The sequence below is a fragment of the Bidens hawaiensis genome, unplaced genomic scaffold, assembly GCF_021521415.1.
Source record: "Bidens hawaiensis isolate Kalapana, Puna unplaced genomic scaffold, B.hawaiensis_p1.1 tig00021030_1, whole genome shotgun sequence".
Lineage (NCBI taxonomy): Eukaryota > Viridiplantae > Streptophyta > Magnoliopsida > Asterales > Asteraceae > Bidens > Bidens hawaiensis.
The window spans coordinates 194,053-202,459 of NW_027493249.1; the positions used below are offsets into that span (position 1 = coordinate 194,053).

The 8,407-nt window shown below is 35.0% G+C and overlaps 2 pseudogenes; both read right to left on the reverse strand.

Moving 5' to 3' along the window:
- On the reverse strand, nucleotides 1–2,072 carry LOC143562501 (ribonuclease 3-like protein 3; annotated as a pseudogene).
- A 3,712-nt stretch (nucleotides 2,073–5,784) lies between these two features.
- On the reverse strand, nucleotides 5,785–8,123 carry LOC143562514 (endoribonuclease Dicer homolog 1-like; annotated as a pseudogene).
- Between the last annotated feature and the right edge of the window lie 284 nt (nucleotides 8,124–8,407).

An 8,407-nucleotide genomic window follows, 5' to 3' on the forward strand; every position in this document is an offset into this window, starting at 1 on the left:
CAAGAGTCGGTGCAAAAACATAACAAATAGAAAACGATAATGCAATAACCCTCTTCGTTCCTAAATAAACGAGCTTTTTCCTTTGTAACCACACAGGGAAAAGCTCGTTTAATTTGATACAAAAATGGTGTTCGGTCAAGCACCAATGCAACCACCTTTACTACCGAAAAGATTCTTGTACGCATCATCGGCTGCTCTATTCACAGCGATTATCTTCTTCAACTTATAACTCCCTCTTCCAATCATCTCATTGTCTATGTAAATCTCAATCTGCCCGGTTTTACTCCACAAATCAATCGCCTGCGGTTTGAGCCCATTCTTTTGGCATGCCTCATTAAACCTAGCCACCGGATGCTGCAGTAAGTTTTCTGGAGTGGTTAACGGTTGCAACAAACGCTCAACAACCTGTAACAATCGAGTTTATAATTTTAAAAAAATTAAAATAATATGTGATATTGAAATCAAATGCAGTATATATGTTACCTTCCAGGTATCATCCATTGATGAATCTGTATCCAAAAAGATAGCACCAATCAAAGACTCAAAGATATCAGCAAGGACTTTGGGTGGGTCAATCATACCATGAGAGTGTGAAGGGTATTCCACAATACCTTCCATGAATTCTTGAATCTGTTTTTGTAACAAAACATATTCAATTTTTAAAACTAGGAACAACCAAGTGTTCAACAAGAAGTTCGTTTATATTTGTTTGTTTAATAAATGAACGAACATGAACAAGGAATTTCATTCGATTAGCTAAATGAATGAACACGAATAGAGCCCATGTTTGTTGAGTTGTGTTCGTGAACGTTCGATAATGTACTCGTTTACGTTCATTTACATACGTTTTTGTTTGTTCATTAAAGGCTTTTAATTTCTTTAATTACTTTTCTAATCTTACCATATAAATTTAGGCAAAACTTTAAGTATAAAACAAAAAAATACATGAGTATTATGAGAATAATGGCTAAAACACAAGCATGGGTTATTCAATGGAAACGCAGGTTCAACTCCCACAGACAACATTTGGGGAGAGCGTGGGAGGCTCAATGAAGGAAAACCGGGATCTTTGTGATCTCTGGTTCGAACCTAAGGGCATCCGAATTTTACATCCATTTGCCCTTCAGGTGGACGGGTTTCCCCCGAAACTCGAGATAACTTGGAGACGCTTAACAACTGGCGGTGACTTTTTCAGTGACGAAGCTTGGACTAAGACAACCGGGGGCCGTGCTCAAATTTTCGGCCAAAAACGGCTAAATTTACACTACTTATACAAAATTTCGGCCGAAAATGGCTAAATTTTACATTACATATAAAAAATTTTGGCCGAAAAAGGCTAAATTTTACACTACGTATAAAAAATTTCGGCCGAAAACTGCTAAATTTACACAACGTATAAAAAAATTTGGACGAAACGGATAACTTTACACTGCTGCGTGAAAAAACAGGGAACAGGGCCCGGGGCCCTAAGCAACCTTCGCCATTGGATCTTTTACCATTGGGTCACCCCTTACCGACTACCGAGTAGCTAGACAATTTTTTGTTAGGTTGTGTTCTAGCCCAATTAAAATGGATCACGGAATAAAAGTGACAAAAAGATTTGGGAACGAAAAAGTGATTACCTTCAAAACAATAATAATAATAATAATAATAATAATAATAATAATAATAATAATAATAATAATAATAATAATAATAACCTGTCCATCAAGAAGCGGTTTCCGGTGGCGTAAATACTTATGCAACCCATACCTCAGCGCGGCTCGAGCCAGCGCCTCAGTGTCAACATTGGCGGCTCGTAGCCGAGTCAACTCACCAGGCGCCATATTCTTATAAAGAGTATAATGCAGTTTCACAATCAAGTGGTTCAGAACCGAGTCACCTAAATACTCAAGCCGCTCGTACGATATACACTCGTCTGACTTATACGAAGCATCGGTGAACGCTTCGGTCAACAGGTCCTTGTTTTTGAACTCGTATCCGATGATGTTTTCAACCTCGGTTAGGCTCGGTTGGAGGTTGAGGTTAAGGTTTTGAAGAGAGTCCATAATACTATGTTGTTATTGTTCCATGGAGGATGAAATTAATAATTAATAAATGGGAAATGATTATTGTGTGAAGGTTTGGGTTGGTTTCTTGTTGGCGAAGGGTTTGAGGGTGGACTCGGTAACGTGCACGAGAGGATGACTTTGACGGTGACCTTTTTATAGAATTATTATTATTATTATTATTATTATATTCTAAAAGTTTAGAAACTTTCGGTAAAAACAAAATAAAAGGTAGGATATATTGTGGAAAAGCAATCTTTCATTGAAGAGAAGTAAATATAATATAATAATATGGGCTTTTATAAAGATTCTAGTGGAATCGAGAATTAATTAAGTCAGATCATCATTTTTTAATTCCATCAAATTTCTAAAAATAAAAATCTTAGTTGTTTTCTTTTGGAATGAAATCTTCGTTAAATAGAATTAAATATTATTTTATATGGTATTTACATTAGAGTTTTTTTTCCCTTATTTTTAAGGAAGTTCTTAATAGGAGTTAGTTGATTAATGATTTAGGTTTTATATTGTTTTCTTTTCGTTTGTTTCGATAAATATATCGATTAATTCGATTCTTACTTTTTCTCTCAACACTTTCCCGATCAAGGGGTATCGATCTTGTTTATGGATTAACAAAAATGTGTAAAACCTTTATTTGCCTCTATCATTATATGAGTTTATTCTTTTTTACGTATGGCATTACCACTCCCTTTGGCAGCATCCACTAATTCGAAACATAATTGAGAGCCATATTTTAACTCGGACGTTTTCGGGATGCGACTAATAACCAACAAATGACAAGTGTTTTTCCTTGTGTGGATACTATATAGGTAACACCCTTGAACTTTTATTGCTAACTCCAAAGGCATGTTATAGTTAACACTGTGTATTGGCCCTCACTCTTCACGCATATTATATTTCTCATTAGACATTCTCTGTCTCTCCCCCCCCCCTCCCCACCTACAAGAATATCCGGCCACCCTCCTGCTGGCTCAAACCACGGTAATCAATTTGGCTATGAGGATAAGTTGTAACGCTGATTACTATTAGTATCAAATATGACCTTGATGAAACATTGGAAACCAATAGTCGAAAATTTTAACAATAAATTAACTTTGGAATAACTCATTTGGTGGGAGATTGACATTGGTCAAATCGGTGTTTGGGAGTTTCTCCTTGTATTTTTTTTCTGTAAGTTTTTGGTGCCTAAATCGCTCATTGAAGTGCTTGAGAAAATAAGGAATAACTTCTTTTCTTTTGGTGTGGATATAGAAGCAAATGGAAAATACATTGAATTGCTTGGTGTAATGTCATTAAATCAAAAGACATTGGGTACTTGGTCAAAAATTCGTAATGCATTACGCGAACACATTTTCAAAAGGAATATAGGATTTCATAATAAAACAAAATTTGAAGAGATGTTTAGCTAAGACTTTCATTAAAGGACATGTATCCTAAGCTATTTGAGCTTGAATGCAAATTATAAACGTGTCTTGTGACAGATAATGTTATAAAAGGGCACGAAGAGAGTTTCTGACAATTTGGAAGTGAAAAGTTAAAATTTCTTGACAAATGTTAAAACCAGATTTCATATAGGATGGTTGTTGATGGGGTTAGGAATCATCGGGCATCTTCACAGTTAAAATGCTAAGTATAATTCTACACGTAATAGTGTGGAGGATTCGTAAGTAAAAAAATTTAATTGGTTTACGTGTGTAATCCTATAGGTGTCTTGTTCATGTGGAGATTGTTGTAATATCGGTACCCTTATAAAAAATGATGCACAATACATTTACAATTTGTTGGCTACAAATTATGTTCGTTGGGGGTAGATGATGCAGGCTATGTTTTCTATTCTTGTAAAGTTGATACTGATATTTGGAGAAAAGTGGAACATAGTCAGTGGGTAGGTTGTACGTGCAATTACAGGAAATAATTCAGTTGAGGCCCTTGTAGTGCACATCTCAAAGACAAGGATTGACATCAAGACATGTCAAGTTTGGCTCTCTATTGTCTACATGACGTGTGTTGAGAATTATGAAAGAATAGGAACGAACTTGTGCTTAAAGGGTTAACAAATCGTGCGAGAGTATTTAATGACATCAAGCAGTCTACTTTCAATTGGATAAAACATTGATCGATATGGAATTCATTGAACTAGGAAACCTGGATTGGCAGCCCCCTTGGAGCTTTTTGAGAACTGGAACTATATATGGAGTTTAGGTGGGTGGAGGTGAACAATTGGCCTTTTGATTCAATCACAAATTGCATGAGGTGATGATGGTTAAAGTCTGAAATCTTTAAGATCTTAGATCTAGCTTAAAAGGGTTTTTTTATAATAATAAGTTTCATCTGACGATGAAAAGTATTTTTCTATTTTTTACTCCAATGAGGTGACTCCTAACCCACCCCTAGCACAACTATTTACACTTTGTTCTTTCATGCAAGTGTATGACAAAAAATCATAGGTATCTATTCCTAAATAATATTTTCAGTTGGAATCATCACATGTTCTACATCTTTGTCTTTTTTAACCACGTGCAAAACAAATAGTAAAAGAAGATTCTATAACTTTTTAACTCAATGATCAAAGTTTTTTTTGTAACTCCTAAATTTTTATATATTATAAATTTATAATAACCTTTTATTTAACACCTTAATCACCTTAGCATCCAATTAAACTGAGAATGGCAATGTAAGTGTTACTTGGCAATGTAAGTGTTACTTTGATAATAAATATCAACATTAACTTTGTAATTAGGTTTCTATATTATATAATTATTTTAGTGAAAAGATATTTTAGGTTATGTTTAATAAACTTTCATAATCTATTTCACTAAGAAATAGTCAATCAATAAAAAATATATGTAATAAAAAACGTTATCGGAATATTTAAAAACTAAATCGAGTCAAAGAAGCACATGAGATCATTCGTAATAGGAAAGTAAAGAGAGATTGTAAGAGCGGGTAAAGTTTTTATACACTCCTCCGGGCATAATGAGGCATTATAAGAGTAGGGCATTTTCATAGTAAAAAGAAGATGTGGTGAAAAATGATCCATTACAAACTTTTTTAGCTAAAAAGAAGATGATGTGGCGGAAAATGCTCGTTAAGAACATTAACAATTATGCGTGGCCTGAGACTAAAATACTATCGAACAACTTAATTAACAAAAAAAATAATTACATTACCATTCAAGCCATAACTCTTGGGCTATTTAAATTGAAGTCTAATAGAAAGGTTCAAATGATAACTTATACATAAAAAAATCTATTTCATTTTATCTTTGACTACAAAATTGGCGCATGAATATTTTATAATGGTCCCCATCAACTTCTCAGTGTCCATGACATCACATAAATATTACCATTGTACGTCTACAAAACAAAAACAGGTTCAATACTTGTAATTTTTTTCTTGAGTCATCTCCCTTCTTGCTAAACTTTCTCTTTTCTAAAATATTTCTACAAGCCTTTTTAAAACGCCAAAAAGTGTGCGCTTGATTAGACTAAGTTAATTATTCAATATCGCTACTTGACTTCCTTGGACAAGTTTTTCTTAACTTTCTTTAAGCTGGTAATACAGGAAATCTTGGTTGGATAACGACTTAGTTGATCAATCATTAGCGTTTTTCTAGCACTTTGCAAGATGTTGCACTATTTTTTTTTAAACATATGATGATTTTTAAAGAAAAAAGTTAACTAATGATATGACATCAATATTCAATATTCAATATTGATTAAGCCCCAATAGCACTATCTTTGTTACCAACACTTTCAAAAAAATTCTTGTACGCATCATCGGCAGCTCGGTTCATAGCTACCATCTTTTTCAACTTGTATTCTCCTTTCCCGGTCAACTCATCGTCTATATAGATCTCAATCTGCCCGGTTTTGCTCCATAGATCTTTGGCATGCGGTTTCAATCCGATTTTCTGGCACGCCTCATAGAACCTTGCCACGGGATTCCTTATCAAGTTTTCTGGGGTGATCAAGGGGTGCAACAAGCGGTCTACAACCTGTTAAAATTTCATAGTCCACAACATATTACGCAAATGGTTGCACCAAATTTTTGTCAACAAGACCATAATGCAATCAAGTGCGACATGTTTACCTTCCATGTGTCATCCGTCGAGAATTCTGTATCAACAAAGATGGCACCGATCAATGACTCGATAATATCAGCAAGAACCTTAGGTGGATCGATTAAACCATGCGAGTGCGATGGATACTCTATAATCCCCTTGATAAATTCTTGAATCTGTATATTTTGACAAATATATACAATAATATCACATGATAAAAGTAACAAAAATATTTGGGCATCACCTCATGAAATTTGCAATGAAAACTAAAAAATGCTAAATTAATTGGTTTAACATTTTAAACCTTCACCAACAAATCTTAGCTTTTCTAAATTAAAAATCTGATGATCTTGAGAAACTAAACCTAAATTCACCTGTTCGTCGAGAAGAAGAGTCTGATGCCGAAGATAACTATGTAAATTGTATTTCAAAGCATCTCGAGCCAACGCCTCGGTATCAACATTAGCGGCTCGTAGCTGAGTCAACTCACCGGGCAGCATCCTTTTGTATTCAATAAAATGTAGCTTCGCGATCAAGTGGTTCAGAACTGAGTCACCAAGATACTCGGGCCGCTCATACGATAAACAATCGTAGTCTCCTTTGGTCGAGCATGAATGAACGCTTCCATTAACAACTCCTTGCTTTTAAATTCATAGCCGATGATTTCTTCCACCTCTTCCAGGCTTCGTGGTGGCAACCGCTCTTCAATTTTCTTCTTTTCTTGTTGTTCTTCTTCCACGACTGCCAATTCCTTCCTTTCTTTTCTTTTTGCATGTTTTGTAGAACAATTCAAGTGTGATTTAAGGGTTTCTTTGTTACCAATCTTTTCAAAAAGGTTCTTGTATGCATCATCGGCTGCTAGGTTTATAGCTACCATCTTTTTTAACTTGTATTCTCCTTTCCCGATCAACTCATCATTTACATAGATCTCAATTTGCCCGGTTTTGCTCCATAGATCTTCTGTATGTGGTTTCACTCCAAATTTGTTGCATGCTTCATTGAGCTTTGCCACCGGATTTTTCATCAAATTTTCGGGAGTGATCAAGGGGTGTATCAAACAATTCACAACCTATAAAACCCGAGTTCAAAATCCACATCAAATTACACAAAGTGTTCCAACAAATTAATCATGTAAATATAAGTATATGACCCACATTTCCCCTATATTAATTAGCAAAATTAACCCCTCTCACTTAATCAATACTCAAAATTAGCAAAATTTAACTTTATGTATGTTTTGAATACACTTTTACTGTCCTGATGTAATGCGCGGGTCTTCACAACTAGTATTGAAATGAAATTCAATATGTTACCTTCCAAGTATCTTCCATCGAATAATCAGTATCAAGAAAGATTGCACCGATCAATGACTCGATAATATCAGCAAGAGCTTTAGGTGGATCGATCATACCATAAGAGTGTAACGGGTACTCCACAATCTCGTTGATAAATTCTTGAATCTGTACTTTTTGACAAATTTATTCATGTAAATTTAACCATATTTGCAATCTTATAATGGGATAAAAATAACAAAAATATTTGGGCATCCTCACATAAATTGTGGAATAAAAACTAAAAGAAAACCCTAAATTTAAAAACAATTCACCAGCAAATCTTATATCTTGAGAAACAATACCTAAAGTTACCTGTCCGTTGAGAAGAGGCTTCCGGTGTCGAAGATAACTATGCAAATTGTATTTCAAAGCTGCTCGAGCTAGCGCCTCGGTGTCAACATTGGCAGCTCTCAACCGAGTCAATTCACCAGGCGGCATCTTCTTGTACAAAGTAAAATGTAGCTTCGCGATCAAGTTGTTCAGAACCGAGTCACCAAGATACTCGAGCCGCTCATATGAAAAAGAACTTTCTTCTTTGCAAGAACCATGAGTGAGCGCTTCCCTTAACAACTCCTTGTTTTTAAAATGGTAGCCGATTATTTCTTCCACCTCAGTCAGGCTCGGTCTCTTTTCATGTTTCTTTTCTTGTTGTTCTTCCATGGCTACAACTTTCGGACTTCGTAACATTAAAGTCAGTCTAGTAGTAGAGATCCATATATATAAGTTGAAAGAATGACACACCCAAGTGTTATGTTATTTGCAAGCTCAAGTCTTTGGCTAGGTCTTTTGAATATATATCATACTTTTATGGGTGTTTAAAATATTAAATTAGAAAGGGTAGTATCTTGCTGCCCAATATATTTGGCTTTTACTTTTAGTTTTACCCGGTTACCCATGTATCCGTACCTCATGGTCACAGGGAGTGATGATAACACTTTCTATAA